The sequence below is a fragment of the Phoca vitulina genome, unplaced genomic scaffold (assembly GCF_004348235.1).
Source record: "Phoca vitulina isolate PV1807 unplaced genomic scaffold, GSC_HSeal_1.0 scaffold14, whole genome shotgun sequence".
Taxonomy (NCBI): domain Eukaryota; kingdom Metazoa; phylum Chordata; class Mammalia; order Carnivora; family Phocidae; genus Phoca; species Phoca vitulina.
The window spans coordinates 27,704,393-27,723,145 of NW_022589717.1; positions in this window are offsets into that span (position 1 = coordinate 27,704,393).

Genomic DNA, 18,753 nt, shown 5'->3' on the forward strand with positions numbered 1-18,753 from the left:
TTGTTCTAGGTACCGGGGCTAGAGTGGGAAATTAAACAAAATTCCTGCCTGCATGGAGCTTACGTTCGAGTAGGGGTAACAGACAACACACACGGTTTGATCTTGGCCAGGAGTTCCCGGGTGGTTGTGGATCAGAGGGGACAGCAGGACCTCTCTCCAGACCTGGCTCCTGAGGACTGAACTGCACTGGGCTAGGCTCCACGGGGCCCAGGAACCACGACGGGTCAGCCAGGCCCAGCCTGCACCACAGCTCCTTCCATGGTCTCCAAATGGATTCACCTCCATGAAGTCCTCTGGCCAAGGGACACTTTTTAGAACCAGTCCCTCTGGGTTATAGTTAAGCATAGCTCAAAATTGGTTCACTTGTGGAATTCAGGATAAAAGCAGAGCAAAATGCTATGATGGTTGAAGAATAAGAGTCTGGAGTAGAAGGCTGATTTGTCCTTGGGGAGGTCAGAAGCAGAAGAGGATGAGAGAGGGAGCCTGGAGATGTAGGCTTGAGATGATAGAAAGGCTCTTTGAGAATCTGCATCTTTTGCTTCCCAGAGTTGCACCCAGCACTTATGCACACACCCCTAGGTCGTCTCCGAGCTCCATATCCCGTCTGCAGTAAACAAAGTGCAGAATGCAGGAGAACATAAACTGGGCATTTATCTGTGGCATGGATTGTCTTTGCTCCCTGGGTAATGACTTCCTACCCCAAATCTGTTAGAGGGATAGAAACAGTGACTCAAAGCCCAGCAACGATTCCAAACCCATTAGCTGGACTTGATTCTAGCCTTCTGTAGTTTCCTTCTGATTGAGGGTGTGTGTGTGTGTGTGTGTGTGTGTGTGTGTGTGTGTGTGTGTGTGATGCCTCTGTGGTTATAAATATTTGTGAGAAAAATAATGGGCTTGGAGGTGGTACTAGTAAGTTAACCTGGAACTGCTCCGCAAGACAGGTGAGGGGACGTGTATTGTGGGGAGCAGAGGGGGAGGGCCAGGGGTAGTGAAAAACCACACAAAGGATAACAAGGTAAGTAGGGAGCCAAGGGGGATTTTCTGGTCACACCAGAATTTCCTTGAAAGCCTAAGACTGGGAATAAAATGCTCTAAATCAGTGACAGTCTAAGTTCGGTAAAGCACCGATGGTTGTGACCAGAAGCAGCCATGCCACCAGGATCACCTGCCAGGTAATACAGGAGGAGCACCTGGGCAAGATGGGGAAGTGCAGAGTTTATGAGAGGAAGCGAGGTCTCCCTAAATGTTCCCTTCTAAGGCTTGGGCTGGCCAGACCCCCCACCTTTGTTGAGTTGTTTGTAAATGTTGGCCTTCCACTGCTGGGGCGTGGGGAAAGAGGCAGGAGCAGGGAGGCAGAAAGGGGAGCAAGGGCATTCGCTGTGGTTTCTGGTCTCTGAGAAGGGCTGAGGGTACGTCCTACGCATGCCAGTAGACTCTGGACAGGGGGGTGCTAGAAGGTCAATGAGCTTGAGAGTTATCAATCTGCTCTCTATCCATGGATAGAGAGCAGAGGAACGCGGGAAGGTCACAGGCTGGTGGTTCCCTGGAAAATGTGGCCAAATCTTGTAAGGAATCCTCGAGACAGACTGTTGTTTGTCTATTTGACAGTCACTCATATTTTTCCTTGCTAAGAGAACCCCGCTGCTTTGAGGGGAAGCAATATGTCTGGCTAAGAACTATATTGCCTAGTTTCTCTTGCAGCTCAGGTTGTTCAAGCAAAACAGGTCTGGCCAAGGAGTAGAAGCTTGCCTGGGATTTCTAGGAAGGTTCTGCTTTTCTGTTATAGGCAAGATCCTTTCTTCCTTTTGTTCTTTTCCTCTTTCTCATTTTTGGAACTTGGGTGCGACGGCTGGAGCTCCAGCAGGTATTTTGTGAGAATGAGGATGAGGTTCATACTGTAAGGACAGCAGACTTAAGTCACTGACAGCATTGTGGAGCCATTTTGCTAGCCTCAGATTACCTACTTTTAGACTTATTACCCTTTTCTTACCTAAGCCACTATTATTTAGGTTTTCTGCTACCCGTAACAGCATTTTATTCCTAATGATACAGACCACCACTGTCCAAGACAACAGCTACCACTCAACTATATTAAGCCAGGGCTATGGCTCCTCCATGGCAGCAGCATAAGGAGAAATTACTGCCCACCTTGTTCCTTGGTCTTGCCCCAACACCAAAGAGAAAGGGGAAGAGTGTAAGTTCAGCTACTTGTCCCCTGCCACCAGACTGCCCATCACTAAGCCTCTAGAGACACAAGTCCAGTCCATGTGACAGTGTGTGGAGTGAGCTTTTCAACCATTCTTAAAAACTGAAAGTGACTTTTAATAACCAGAAGTAATTGTCAAGTTTTGGAATCAGGTTGAAATGTTGTTAAAGGAACTACTGTCCAGTGAGAAAAAGAGGCTTGACTTGGTAGGTTTGGAGACAGTTTCGAAAAGTTAAGTTGATTTCATTTCTGTCCGCCCATAGAGTTAAAACAGCTCAAATGCACTGCTTACAAAATAAATCTGCTTAATTTTGATTGCCTTAAATCCACACCACATCTCTATGTATTGATATGGAAAAATTTCCAAGATAGATTATAAATGCAACACACACACACACACACACACATATACACACACGTATAGATAGAGGGAGGAGAGAAGAGAGGGCTAAAGGCACAAAATAGTGTTTATAATAAGCTACCTTTTGGACAATAAAAAGAGACAGACAAGGATTTATACTTGTACTTACATAAAGAAACCTGGAAGCATATGTAGGGTTATCTACAGGGTGGGTGAGAGTGGAGTGGGAGTAAGTTTTCTTAGAATATACATCTTTGTATAAATTTGATTCTTGAATCATGTGAATGCATTACCTATTAAAAATTTTAAATTAAAAATGCTAGTGCCAAAGAGTATGCTATTTTCTCATAGAAAGACATTTAGAAGGTCAGCAGATGACTAAAATAAGAGACTCTAAAACTCTCTCTTCCATGCACTTCAAATAACAAAAGCAATGTTTTTGCTGCATTTTTATACAAGCAGCTTTTCACCCCACCCCAAACCCTTGTTTTACAAGGCTGGATGGTTTTCGTGAGCTGTGAGTTAGTGGCAACATCAGGAACCAAATAAAGGAAATTTAGCTTTTGTTTGAGGGGAAAAAACACCTGGTTTGTGATTTTAATGAGAAAAAAATCACTAATATAATATATTACTATATATAATTTATTATCATGTATTATTTATGTTAATATATAATTATGTTAATTAATAGAATGTTATATAGTAATTCAATATGCAATATAGTATATTTACATATTATATATTATACATATTATATATTACTGCATATAATTTTATATTAACTTATTTTTTTCAAATTTCTTGTGATCAGAGTTCTGTACCTAAGACAAATTTTTTGCAACTAAGAGAATTTTTCCTGCAGAAATATTACCCTAGTAATACCTACCCTAGTGAGAAATCTAACCTTTTTTTTTTTTTAATTTAAGGCAAAGCTTGGCGGACTATGGCCTGTGGGCCAATCTGGTTGGCTGCCTAATTTTTAAGTCCTGTGAGCTAAGAATGGTTTTTACATTTTTGATTGGGTACACTTTATATGGTTATATAAATGCCTACATAATATACTTGCTTTTGCCTCTTGGCCTGCAAAGACTAAATTATGTACTATCTAGCTCTTTAAGAAAACCTTTGTCGACTCTAGGTTTAAGAGTTTTTGATACTCATTTTCCAGATTCTGCTCTAAAGTGTGTAGCCACAACTGAGACCAACCTCTGGCCAAATACTTCCCAGCAAAAACATAAAGGCCATTTAGTGACGAGGCAAGGCTAGTCATGACATATAGTTTTCACTTGAGGGGGGTGGGCAGCATTAGGCATCTCACACACACACTCACACACATCCCATATTAGAAATGGGAAAATACTGCTCTTTGTTGGAATTTTCTATTGCACAAACTCCCCATTTGATAGTCAAAGCCTTGAAGAAACAAGATGTAGTTGGGTCTCATTCCCACTGCCGGACACAGAGGGCGTAGAATGCATAGCTCAGTATGTCCCTGGCCCATGAATGTGGCTTTTAAATACAGAAAGGGTGACCCATGTCAGCCCGTTGCAATGTGGTTCTTTGGCTGTAAAGAGACCTCTGTATTGTATGTGCATCTAAGTAACTGGAACTTGGACTCCTCACATCTTTTTTAGCAATGACATTTTAACAGCATGGACCCATCCATCATCATGTCACCCTTATGGAAATGGTTTCCAGTGGTCAACTTGTCAGAGTTAATTAGTCTTCTGACGTATGAATAGTCAGAAGCAAAGCGACTTTGAGAGTCAGGTTTTTAGATACCTTTTGCAGTGAACTCTCCGGGTAGCTGATCTTTCCTGCCTTTTAATTAGAGCCCTTTCATCTACGAGGGAGTGTCCTTCTGGTTAGAGGTACGGCTGGCCTGGTTCTGCCTTCTGTTCTTGGTTCTGGGGCTAATGCATAGCAACCATAGGCAAGCCAGTGAGTCTCTGAAAACTTAAATATGTGAAATCCAGGAGCTTCTAGTGTGGAATGTGGATAGTTGATGACTGTTGAAATGTAGCTATCATTGAAGTTTTAGTGTGAAAAGTAGTGTATCAGCTCCACTGCTCGGAGACCCCCAAACTTAGTGGTTTAAAAAAGAAAAGCAACCATTTGTTTAGCTCAAGGTTCTGTAAGTCATCAATTTAGTCTGGGTTCAGTGGGGCTTCTTTAGGCACCCACAGTCTGTTGTGTGTTTGTTTGTGTGTTGGTGTTTGTGTGTTGGGTGGGTGGTGTTGCCGATCTTGGCTGGGCTCTCTCGTGTGCCTTGGGACTTGGCCGGGACAACAGAACTGCTTACCTCTGGTCCATGTAGTTTCTGACTCACCAGCAGGCTAGCTCAGGCTCTTCACATGGCAGGAGCAGGGGGCTCTAAAGAGCTAGTGGATGCACATAAGGCCTCTTGAAGCATTGGCTTGGGACTGGCAAATTTGCTTCCATCACATTCTCACGGCCAAAGCAAGTCACAAGGCAAATGACGAGGACAGCCCAGATCCAAGGGGCAGGGAAATAGACTACCTCTTGATGGAAGAAGCTTCAAAGTTACATCCCAGGGGCATGGATGCAGGAAGGCGAAGAGTCGTGGCCCTTTTTTGCAACCTACCACTGGGAGCTAAGACACGAAGGAACACATGTAAGGTGTCCAGCCGCCCAGAGCAGGTGAAGTGGGAAGAGGTCGTTACCATGAACTTTGGATGCTACACCTATAAGTGAGAGACTGGGATTCTGCCACTCTGGTTGTCCCTGGGCCTTCTTTCTGGTGGAAGAGGGTGAGGGAACATCCAAGGAGAAGGTCAGACCTGCAGTGGATGGGTAAATATGTGAGCAGGGCCCATCTGGATTTTGGGTTAGTTTAGAAAAGAAAAGAAAGAGGGTATTTTTCCATCTACATTGGGAACCCAAGAGTGAATACAGGCCCTGAGTTTGGGAGCCTCGTGGAGAAGAAGCTCTTGCACTGAGGTAAGAAACCCCCTAAGCAAGAAGCAGTACAGTTTGAAGCCACGAGCACAGCCTTATGGGGCAGACACAGCTAACTAACTGCACTTTAACACTTTCCCAACTGCGCAACTGGGGGCAAATCACCTAACTTCTTCAAGGCTCAGTTTCCTCATCTGTAAAATGAGGATAACAATATATCCCTTGGAGGGATGTAGGAGCAATTATAGGAGATAACACTTGTAAAATGTCTAAGCCAATGCCTAGCATAATAATTGCCCTCCATTTGTGCTCACTGTTATTATCCTTCCAACCTTTGTGGCTATTGATGCCTCATGGATGTTCCACGAGTCTACATTTGCAATCCTGCCCACATGGATGAGCTCTCCTCCTGGTATTTTAAACCAGTGCTGTTCTGCGGCTGTCCCACTGTCAACTCCAACTCAACATGCGTATTACAGCTAAACAAATCTGAGGCTCCTGGGTGGCTCAGTCTGTCAAGAGTCTGACTCTTTGTTTCAGCTCAGGTCGTGATCTCAGGGTCATGAGATCAAACCCTGCATCGGGCTCTGTGCTCAGTGCAGAGTCTGTTTGAGATTCTCTCCCTCCTTTTCCCTCTCTTTCTACCCTTCCCCCTGCTCACATACATGCTCCCCCCCAAAATAAATAAATAAATCTTTTAAAAAATAATAAAGGTAAACAAATCTGTCCCATCAAGTCAGTCTCCTTTCCCAACCTTTCGTATGTGTTTTTTCAGAGCCACCATTTAGCCACCTGGATCTGTCCCTGTGAGACGTATGTTTGATGCTGTTATTTCCTTTGGGCCTCATATCCAGTTATTAAATGATGCTCAATGCCTCTCACTCTTGTCCTTCCTGTTCCATTTCCTCTACAAACTGCAGAATCTGACTTCTTCTCTTGGTGCTTTGAATACCGCTGTAGAGTGCCTACAAGTTTCCCTGCCTCCAGGCTCTCTACACATTATTCCATTCTGCACAGTGTTGCAAAATTAATCTTCCAAAGACAACCCCTTTCTCCAGATCATCAGTGGTGCCTCACTACTTATAAGATGACATCCAAATGCTGAGCTTGGCACTCAGAACCCTCCACAACTTGACCCCAGTTCCCATGACTAGACTTATCCTCCAAGACTCCAGGAAAATTCATCTTGCATTGTAATTATTTGCATATCTATCTTGTTCCAATTAAGAGTGCGTGTCTCTAGAGCGAGAATCAGCAAACCATGGCCCACAGACCAATTCCATATTGCCAACAAAGCCTAAAAGTTTAGGCTTTTAGTGTCCCCTGCTCTCTAGGATAGAAGCATGTCTTAGATTACTTTGTCTAAGTACCTATTACGGTACTTGTCCCCTGCTCTCTAGGATAGAAGCATGTCTTAGATTACTTTGTCCTACAGAATTTCAATAAACACTTATTGAATGCATGTTCCACATACTGAGCCCTAAGCACCTCTGTCCTTTCTTGTTCCTGTAAATTTTTTTCCTTAATAAAGGGCCTTCTCCTCATTTGCCTACCTAGATAACACTTTGATAATCTAAGACCCATATCACATTCTCTGGGAATGTGGTGACTGATGTCTGCTGCTGAATTCTGAATTCCAGTAACACTAACCTACCCTTTTGACACTTGATCTTCTGCTTCTCTTGGTTCCTTGCATCACAGAAGGTCACAAACAGGACTGATGCCCATCCCTCACCCCTGACTGGCTATCTTCTCTGCTTCAGAACTCAGCAGGTGTTACCCAGCCCAGGAAGTTTTCCCTGACCTCCTTCCTCCACCCTGCTTTGTGCTTCCATAGCTCCCTGAACTTTCCCATCTTGGCACTTACCTTTGTGTATTGTAATTGTTGCTTCACTTCTTGGATTCTCCAACACTGCTGCGAGCTCCTTGAGGATATGGCCAGTGTCTTATTCACTGATGTATTCTTAGTACCTGGCATGGTGCCTGGCTCATAGAAATTCTCAATTAATATTTTGGAATAAATGGTTGCTCAGTCAATGGTTGTCGATTGATTACATAGCTGATTAAAATGTCTGGTCCTATCCCCCCATGGTCCCCTATTTTCACATGTCAGTTCTCTCACTTTTCTGGTTTGTATGGTCATTTCTCTTAGTTTGTATCTTTGGATATCAATGCATAACTAGCAAATTTTATAGGCATGAGGTGATCAGGCCCAAACCGGGGCCCCTTTGAAAGAAACCAAGCTCAGAGATGCCCAGGTCTTTGGTGAGAATGATAAGGGCCTTTTTTTGGACCCACCGTTGTCTTGGGCTGTGGGCTACTGAAACCAACAGCAGCTCTTCTTCTACATGAATTAAGCATTCCAAGGACAGCCTGCCTGCTGAATAAAAAGATCCATGACCAAATTACAGCACAGTCATAGCCTGCTTTTCGAATCCAGCCTGAGCCTGCTTACAGCTCCATGTTCACCTAGCGTAAAATCATACCAAATGTTTGGACTTGGAAACCATTTGCCAAATGTTGGGATAATATAACAAAGCACACACAGTATCAGAAATGGAAAATGGCATCCTGGAAACGGGTTAGCCCACTGCAAATGAGAAACAGGGACCTCATTCAGCAGACATTTTCTGTCCCCCTCGTGCATCTCCCCCAGACCCGTGTGTCTGCTTGGGCTAGGCTCTTCCTCCTCTGAGCATGCCATACTGCCATCCCATTCTGCCTTGCTGTCCGTGATCAGTTTCTTAAATGCAGATAAATTAGAGACAGGTTGTAAATTGATCAGCTGCATCAGCCCAGATCTTGCAGCAAAACGGGTGCCTCATAACCAAGTTTCTATTCTTTGTCTGTGTTGGTGGCTTCCACGGGAGCCCTCCCCTACGGCGTGAGAGTGGAAATGAAGCGCAGAAGCTCACCCAATCAGACAAAGAACAGACATTTGGCATTTAAAAAATGTTTTTTAAATGTCTAGATCCACAGTATCTTACCCTGTAGCTTTTTCAAAATCTGTGAGACACACCATGAATGCTTTTGCCTAAAAAAGCCAGCCCTGGAAAACCCTCCACAGTGCCCGGGTGTGCAAGGTGGCAAACTGGAAACCTCGGGGAGGAAAATGTTCCCACTTGGTGCAGGAAATTTCTGTTTCTGTGAGAGCCATGGGACAAGAGGGGCAAGCAGAATGTCTTGCTCATCATTTTTCATCTGATGAGTCAGGTGTGATAGGTCATGCAGTTGGGCCACTAAGACAATGTGCCAGGTGGACCATTTAGGGCTCCAAGGACGGGCACAAAGGGGCATGGCATGGGTCTGTTTGGAACAGCACACAGAGTCACTCGCTGCCTCCAATGAGTGTCAGGATTGCACGTTCCGTGGAAATAGGTACTTTCATAGAGAACCAGATAGACCAAAGACAGTCCCTGAGTCTTTCCTCAACTGCCACACGCACCAGCCCACCCCAGGGACCAAGCAAAGCAAAAGATCAATCTGGTATTAGCTGGGGCTTCAGCCCCAAACTCCAAAGGAGAGTGATCATGAGGCACATGGTACCTGGACTGAAAGGAGGCTGGAAAGTTTCCCTTTGCTATTCCTTCCCAAAGCTCCTACATGAGTTTTACTGAGTATCACCCTCTTGTGAGGAAGGGCAATCTGAGGCCCACAGCCATTGACAGAAGTCAGAGAAAAAAGAGAATAAAAGTGGTCTTTAGGGTGGCCTCAAGGCAGCAGACCCCTGTGTCTCCTCAGCATCTGTAGGCCTGCCTCGTCCCACCGGCTGGGGACAGGCAGCACCCTTGACCTTGGGCAGAGGGTAGAAGCCAGACATGGTCCTTGTTTGCATTTGGGGGAAAAGATGGGCTGGGGGTGGGGTGGAGAGGTGCTTTGCTCTCCTGTCAGCGGCCAGTGGGGACTATTCAGTAAACAAAACGGAGAAAGGCGCGGGCTAAGGGGCTGCCTGGCCGAGAGAAAGCCCTGAAGGCGAGGCCTGGTGCTTCAGTCATCCCAGACAGGTGAGGATGGCTGTGGGGGAGCCCGAAGGATGCTGCGAGCCCCAGGCGAGTCCCAGGCCATTGGCCCTGCTCGGAATGGTCCTTCCCAGCCATGACTGGTGCACCCTTAGCTTCAGCAGCAGCTCTGGCTTCAAAAGAGGGGATTAGCCTAGATCACAGATGCTGGGCGCCATGGAGAAACGGCGGGGGGAACCGGCCTGAGGACCCCACTGCCATCCCCTCTGAGCCTCTGTCGCCTTGATCAGTACTGTTAGGAGAGAGTCCATCATTCGACTTCGAGAGCTTCTGGCCCTGCTTTCTTTGGGAACGCTCTGGGCTTCCTCCTGCTATTTCTGCCCCCAGATCTCCCTTTATTTCCCCGGGGCAGTACCTTCATGCTTCTCAGAACACAGTTCCCTGGGCCCCAAGCTTTCCTGGGAATCCTGTCCCAAAGCTTCCTGCTCATCCATTTGGGGACTTGGCATTTCAAGGGCCTCCTCTGCCAAAAAAGAAGGAGAAAGGGGCGGCTTTCAGTGCCCATCACGTACTGCACCGCGGCAGGGCCGTGCGGCCGTTCTCCAGGCTGGCTGCGCCCAGAGCCAGGGCAGGTGGCCGCTCCTCTGCCTGCCTGTATTAGCTGGGGCTTCAGCCCCAAACTCCAGAGGAGAGTGATCATGAGGCACATGGTACCTAGACCAAAAGGAGGCTGGAAAGTTTCCCTTTGCTATTCCTTCCCATAGGAATATGGGAAGCTGCGCTGCTGGGGCCTTCGGGAGGAAGCCCTAGCCCTGCTTTGCCAATAATTCGACGGCAACTCCAAGATGGCCACCTGGGAATAAAAAATAAACATGAGGTTCTTTCCATTCACACCGTGTTTCATGGTCTTTTTTTTTTTTTTTTAAATATTTATTTATTTATTTGAAAGCGAGAGAGAGAGAGCACAAGCAGGGGGAGTGGCAGGCAGAGGGAGAGGGAGAAGCAGACTCCCCGCTGAGCAGGGAGCCCGATGCGGGACTCGATCCCAGAACCCGGGGATCATGACCGGAGCTGAAGGCAGACGCTTAACTGACTGAGCCACCCAGGTTCCCCTTGTGTTTCACAGTCTTAAGAGCATTTTTTTCTGCTCACCTAAACTGAGTGCACACACTTAAGGCCCAGGGTGAAAACCGGGCAGGGGGAATCATGAAACGTTGTTCTTTCCGTTTCAGTTGGAACTTCAAGCCAGAATTGGCCACGTTCTGATCCGAGCTCCTGCTGATCTCTCTGTTAACATAGTTTGGATCTGATTCCAATGCACCCTTTTCCTTCCATGCCCCCCCCTTGCTCCCTGCATCCACCTTCCCCCAGTTATGCTACTACCATTTCCCATCCCACAACTGTTGATTTCAACCAAATTTGACTCACACTCTCCCTTAGTTCCTCTCTCTTCCTGCTTCTCCCCGCTTACCTCTTTTCCTTTTCTTTCCTTCTCTTCCCTTCCTTCCCCTCCCTTGCCCCCATGCTGGATGGTATCTGTTGTCCCTCAGCATTACCCATCACATCAATACTCTCCCTTGTTATCTCAGAAGCTGGCAGCCTAGAGGCTGTACATCCAGACTCCCTGGCTTCCAGGGGAGACGCCCTCAGAGAGATTTGGAAGGCAGAAAAGAGACTCTTCCTTCTCTGGCAGGGAGCAGTAGGGCAGATATGTAGGCTCTGGCAGATAGGAGTTTCTGCATGGACTCCGTGTTCTCCTGTCAGTCACAACTTCAGGGCCAAGGGCAGCTACGAAATCGGTGGCAGGTTCTGGCCGTTTCCTGCAGTTTCCTGACCCTGGGATATAAGTAGCAACTTGATGAAATCTGGAAGATGGCTGTGGTAGTGTAACCTGGAAGCTAGTGGCAGCTTCCCTAAATAACCTTCCTTTTGCACAGTCAACAATTTTGCTCACACTTAACTTTCTTCCTGCTCGAAATACGTCTTTCTGCTGGAAATACCTACAGCAGGGATTCTCAGAGTAGTCCTCGACCAGCGGCACCACCATCACCCAAGAACGTGCTAGAAATGCAAATTCCTAGACCTGGACCCAGACACACCGAATCAAAAACTCTGGGGGTGGCACCAAGCACTCTGTGTTTTGACAAGCCTTCCAAGTGATTCTGATGCTCACCCAAGTCTGAGAGCCACTGACCTTTCGGGATGTTTATTTTCCTATCAAAAACCACGACTGTAGACACACACCTTCTCAATGTGTGTTGCTTTTTCATAATTATAAAATACTGGGTTTATTATAGAAAGTTTGGGAAAAAAAAGAAAATTTGGAAAGGTGCAAAAATTGTGACAAAGAAAAAAAAAACCTAGAAAATTCTGCTCTTGAGAATTAACTATTATTAACCTCTTGGTTTATTTTCTTCTACTCATCTCTCTATGGATGCACATTTATGTGTGTGGTTATATAGCTGGTTTGTTTTGTATCTGCTTTTTTTTTTTCATATACCATTATCTGAGGAGCATTTCTCTGTGCCATTAAATATTCTTATTTAAAGCCTACTTAGTGTTCCATGTTATGGGAGCACCATAATTAATTAGCGATTCTGCTATTATAGAATCTTTATGTTGTTTCTGGGCTTTGCTATTTTAAATGAATGCTACACTGGACATTCTTGGATAAAATCTTGTCCCATTGCTGGTTGTCTCATCGGCATTAAAGGATAAATTAGGATATGGATGAGAAGAGATTCAGGCAAGGCAGGGCTGGGTCCTTCCCAGAGCAATGGCTCCTCGTGTGTGAAGACAACATAGAGACCTTACGGAAGTTGCCAGTTAGGTGGGAAGTCAAGGTCAGAAAGAAGAGAAGAATTTAAGAAAGTTGCTTACCATTTCTGAGTTCAAAAGACAGTTGTGAGAGCAGAGGCATTTCAGAAGGAAGTAGAAGCAAAATGAAGGAAAGTGAAGGATTATTTTTTTGATGGTCTAGCAATCCATTCCAAAAGGTAGTAGGTGCTTGCTGTTTATGAGGATACAAGGACTTACCCAAACTTGTTTCCCACCCTGATCTAAGACATGAGCCTGGGGAGGCTGGGTGCATTCTGCTTTGGGATTTTCCATCGATGGACTGAGGTCTTCCTGAGAAATCCAGGCTGGTTTCTGGGCACATTATGGGTGTTCCAGTGATGCTTGTTGACTGAATACAGATAAAAAAAATAAGAAGGCAGATAGAATATTCTTAAAATTCCAGACAGGTATATTATCTCAAAGGTCACAGGTTTAATTTATAAAATTAAATTCAAATTAGTATCTCTATAAAATTCCAGTAGATCTGTTTCCCAACGTGCATAGAATAAATAGGCTTGCCTCTTTTTTGGGCTCTTGTCAGTCTGTCTCCAAAGACTTATTGGAGATCTACCACATTCCTGGTGTTATTATTGTACAAGAAATAAGACAAAGTCCTTCCTTCCTTCAAGGAGCTTATGTTTTAGTTTTTGAAGACGTACAATAAATATTCATACAAATCAATAGTGCTATGAAAGAATTAAAAGAGTGTAGCCTAATACGCCATGACCAGGATGGTGGGAGCTATTGCTCCTTTTGTCATTTCATTGTTCCAGCTAGAGCAGTAGAGTCTCAGTGGGGGCAGGGAGTTGTCCTGTCTGAAATTCACTTGCAAACTGATGGGCCGGGAACCTCCCCACGGCTTTCACTCAGGCCCTATGATGGGTGTGACAGGTTTGCATAGAGCCATAGCTTTTACGCCCTAAGAGGCTTCATGTGTTAGCGCCCCAGTCCTAGTGATGTGGGGTAGTGGCCAGTACTTACCCATGACTTAGTTAGGAATGGAACAATATAGTTAATATATAAGTAATCAATAAAATCGAGAACAACATGCGTTAAGAACACCTAGCTGTGGTGGTCAGTAGTTTCTTCTCCCATGCTGCTTCCGGTCAATTGACAGGGACAGTTTAGACCAGTCTTGAGAAGAACTCTTCAGTGAGAATTCCAAGTTCAGAAGGAAGTAGAAATAAGATGAAGCAAAATGAGTGATTACTACTTTGATACCCTAGGAATCTGAGGGTAGTATGTTTTGAGGTCAATCCATGCTTGTGGTTTATGAGGACACAAGGACTCAGCGCAACCTCTTTTTCTATCTGATCCAAGACATAAACAAATGAGAAAGGGGGCAGTGACTGATTGGTGATGTCTGCCATGAGCCCAGTGTAACTATGGTGGTCCAGGGGCCTGCTCTAGTTCTATCTGTGATGGTGCTGTCCTATCTAGGCCCAAATCCACAGGGAGACATAACATTATGGTCAGTGCACTAGGCTTAGGAAATTAAATATTATTAGAAAATGTCTGAAATGTAGTATGGGCCCGTAGTGGAGGGTAAAGCCTTATGGTTTATGGAGACAGCATGGAATATTAGAAAAACCAGTGAGCTTCTTGACGGCATAATCCTTAGAGTCTAGGTTTTTTGGAACGCTTACAAACTGCATGAACTTGAGAAGGTCAACTTCTTTTGCTAAGCATCAGTTTCTCTACACACACACACAGACACACACACACACATATACACACATATGTATAATGATAATTATATATATAATTCAGCCTAATAATCCCTCTTCCTACTTCACAGAGTTTTTATGAGGACCAAAGGAGCTCATGCATGGGAGAGCACTTTTTTAAGTGCTAGGCAAGAACAGGCAGTCATACTAGTTTGTTGGTTACAGTGGAAGCTGCTTCTTTCCTCCCCTACCTTCCATTCTTTTTTTCAAAGAGGTGGCCATTTATGCACCAGAAAGAGCAGTTAAATTTCTAGGCTGCACACTTCTCTTAGTGAAATGATTTAAAGCCATGTGTAAATAGCACATAAATTTATTATGACTTGGGTCCAAACTGGGGATGTGTCTATATATACACACATGGCATCACCTCTCAGCATCTAACAGTGAAAAATATTGCAGCCTCGTAAAAAACAAAGCCACCTTCTTCCCGACTCCTGATGGCTAAAATGTCCTCAGAATAAATGGAAAAGCTTCCCCCTGTACACCTGTGCAGTGGAGTTTGTACGAATCAGACAAATCTTGAGTCTCCCAGGTAACGTCAGACCTGAGAGTAGCGTGCGCCCTCCCGGTATCTTGGCCGGACCAGTTCCTGGTGATTTACCCCGGCGGCTCTCTAGGCACAAGGGTGTGGAGCCTCTCTGTGTTCACTCCAAAGGAACAAACAAACTAAAAGTTAGCCCTGAGACCAAGTTAATCAAAAAGTTTTTAACAGAATACTTGAAGGACCCGAGGCAAGCACTTGGAACCATAAACAGGTGGCACAAATCATTTTTAGCCTTGTTAGAGAATACAGAGCAAGCTGCTTCAGGAGATTATTTCCCGAGTCATTAATCTGCATGTTGCCACCCGGACATTTCTTCATACAGGGGCATGGAATCCCATCTGTAAAGCCACTTGTTAGAATCGCTGAGAAAATACTGCTTTCTTGATTTATTGGGAGAGAGAGAAGATGGAGAGAGCCCTTGTGGTTCTATTTCAGGCTGAAGCAAATCAAATACTCCTCTAGGTGTTAGAGTTTGAAGGAGGCCAAATGGCTGATGCAGGAGGGTCTTTTAACCTCCATATTCAGAAGGCAAGGAATGGTTTGTGTGTGTGTGTGTGTTTTGTGGCCACATCTCATTGGGTAGTAGCTTCAGGAAGCTACTCTCTAAGTGTGAAGTGAGATGTTGGGAAGTGTTGATTCCTTGGGCGCATCGGGCAGTGCTGTGCTAGTCCATACAATGTCTTGTGAGAATGAGAAACAGGCACCCCTCGCTCAAGATATCTTACTTCCATCTGCTGGAAAATTGTCATAGTACACCGGACTCTGTTAGAACAAGACGCTTGACTGCACCTGCCGGAAAATGGTCAGAAAAAAATGCAAATCTACAGTGTCTTTGATGTGAAGGCCACCTCTTTAGATGTGTTGCTCTTACATAGCACATGACCTAAACAACTGTGCATGTCGGCACCACCATCGATGCCCCAATTAGCGAATTACTGGGTAAAATGGGGAGTTAGGTGAATAAATGCTCATACCAGCTTATGGCATGCACTAGAATAATTTCGATGTGGTTTAAATAGCTGAAATTAAAAATAACAATACAAATTTTATTAAATATTTGCATAGAGAGGGATTTTTTTAAACCTAAGAATATTTTTAAAATTACTAAGGGAAGTAAATAGGTGTAACTCATAAAAGTTTAAAACTTCAGTAAGTATGTAAATCAAATCACTACAAATCAAATTTAAAACAGACAACTGAGAAAAAATATCTTCCACAAATATGACAAATAATTAATATTCCTAATAAGCTTATATACCTTGATTAGGAAAAATGAGACCTCAAATAATAGAAAAAATTTTGTGAATTACAGAAAAAGCAATAAAATACCTAGTATAATCTTTAGCTTTATTAGAGATCAATGAAGTAAAAATCAAAACATCCATTAAATACTCCCTTTCATTTATAAAATTAGAAAAATTTAAAAACAAATCAACTCAATGCTAGCACAGGCTTGCTATGAGAGTGAATATGTGTGAAATGTGAATAGCCTTTCTGCCTGGTAATATGGCATCATGTACCGAGAATTTTTGAAGCAATAATGCCACCACTCCAACTCCACACGCAGGAGATCGCCAGAAATGTGGACATGCAAACGTAAGACGAAGGTTATTAATATATTATTATATATTATTCATATAATAATGTACTTTGTGACCCTTAGAAATGATACTAAAGGAAAAATTTATGTCTTGGGGAAAAGTCCCTAAAAATGTCAATTGAAAAAATGGTTTAGAGAACTGTATATTTTGGGGATTCTCAAAGTTAGGCTTGGTGGATTGGCTTCAAAATCATCTGAAGCTTTCAGTGTATAAGCATTTGTTTCTGGGGCAAGTTTTCGTGGTTTGCACCACATGTTCCAAGAGATCCATGATCCAAAGGAGACAAGAAGCTCTAGCAGAGTGAAACCAGACCAAAGCCACTGACTCTTGGCATGAACACCTCTCCTGTCCCCTCACCCCTGCTAGAGCTTAAGACAGGCCAAGCCCTGAGCCAGCAGCTGCAGACACATTGATGGGCAAAAGCTGCCGTCTCTGTGTCAGGCAGCTCAGACTACCTGGGAACACAGACGTTAATCGAAATAATCATATAAATACCTGTACGATGACAAAATGGATAAGTGCCTTGAAGCACAATTCCAGGGTGCTAGGGCATGAGATGACCAATGTGTGTCTAGTGCTTAAAAGAGGTGCGTGTGTAACGGATGTCTAACAGGATGGGGATTTCACAAATGACAGCCATCAGCAAGATGGAGAGAGGGGATAAGGGAGCAGACCTTTCTTCATAGAACTGATTTTAGTATCTGACTCTGAGACCCAGCTTGCCTCCCTCGCAGACGATGCCAAACAGACACGTGAGGGGAAATCAGCCCAGTCTTGTGACTTTCATTCACGTTCAGTCTCACCCCCTTTCGTAGCTCTGTCCATGGCCAGGGTAAGACTTTGGAGGTGCAGTTGCCTGCCCTGGCTCTCTGTGGGGGGCTCACACGCAGCCTATTGAGGCTTCCTCCCTCCCTCCTCCAGGCAACCTATTGAAACTGGGATGTCAATGCATTCTCCTTGCTAATATTTGGGCCTCCTGCTGGAGGCTGAAAAGTTGATTTATCCCTTCCATGCTGCTTTTAAGTTGGGACTCGTTAAGTCCAAGGACAGCCGGCTGTTCTCCTTCTGACTTGCCCCACGTCAATCATGTGGGATGGGCCGGCGGGCCTCCCCTCCCAGCCTGCAGCCAGGAGATGGCAGGTCAGGGCATCTTGTCCCCATGCTCAGGGCCAGCTTCCTGGGCCTGTGACCCGAGCAGTTGCAAGGGCTCTGTGCTCAGGAACGGCTGTGCTTGCTTTCTTATCATGTTCCTTTCCGGTAATGACCATGACTCAGTTCAAACCAATGATACAGAAGAAAAGAGAAACAAGAGCAGCCCATGGTTTCTTTCCCCTTCAGTCCTTTCTTGCCCACCAGAAGCCAAAGGTAGAGAGTGTCGGTAAAAGGTGCACGTATTAAGAAGAGAAATAAAACAGGTCGAGTTAGTTTTGTGCTGTGTTCCCGCTGTTCTGGAGAGAACGACATGCATATGCACCTACAAGCCGCGAAATAGGAGTGGTGTAATTTCAGTGATTCTGCTTCCAGGTCAAATGCTCTTAAATTTGCATTCGAAACTGGCATTGCAAACTATGAAGTAGACTGGTAAAATTTCAGCTAATAATTTAAAATTGTAATTTTTCTTTACTTAGAACCACATTAAATAGCAAAATAAAAAACTCCATGACCAGCCGAGGGAGAGGTAGTGCTTTTTTTTTTTTTCCCTGCTGTTTGCACAAGGGGCTTAAATTTTCCGTTTGCACTGAGCTCTGAAGATTATGTAGCTGGCCTTGCTGATACTTCAAACTTGCAGAGGGGTGATTCTTAGAATTCCTTCCCAACTCTCCCCCATTCCCCCCCCACCCCCCTGGACAAAGTATGAGGGGCTGGTGTGGGGACAAAAGTGACACACTGCTTTGCGTACATTATTTTCTTTTTCCCCTAAAACTCAAATCCTTCCCCTTAAACTCAAGGGTTCGCAGCCCTTGTTTCTAGCTCCTCCCAGAGCAAAATGGCAGCAGCCAGTTTCAGCAGTCTCTGCGCTCCCCTGGGAAAACCGCTGTGGCCTCTAGCTGGGAGAGGCGGCTTCTGCACTTACTAATTAAGAGTCTGGCTCTTAGCTTTTAGGGCTGTCCTGTCTCCAGAGCTACTCATTACATTTTCCACTTAGCTGGAGCTTCTGGGAGAGAAGGACAGGCAAGGGGCAAGGAGAATCCAGGGGGGGAACGTAGGGACACGGTCCATTGGGGTTCAGCGTCCCTTTGGATGTGGCAGCGGGCTCTTGAGAAGCACCTGCTGTGTGGGACATGGCCTCCTCCTCAGGGACCGCCTGGAGGGCAGGCAGGGAAGCACAGTGGACAGGAGGAAGGCAAAGGGGCCCGTGGGGAGGGAGCATCGTTGCTAAGGTACAGAGACAGGAATCCCCACGGCGGGCATTTACAGGCCTCTACCCCACAAAGCGCAGGCTTTAGCATCCTTTCTAGGAATTATTCGCTACCGAGGCACTTTTTAATTTTAGGCAATTGGCATATCTTTATTCATTAAAAAAGATAAAATATCCTTGTGTAAGGGTGACCCCAGAGGATGGCTATGCTCGGGCGGCTGATGGATTTCTGTATAATG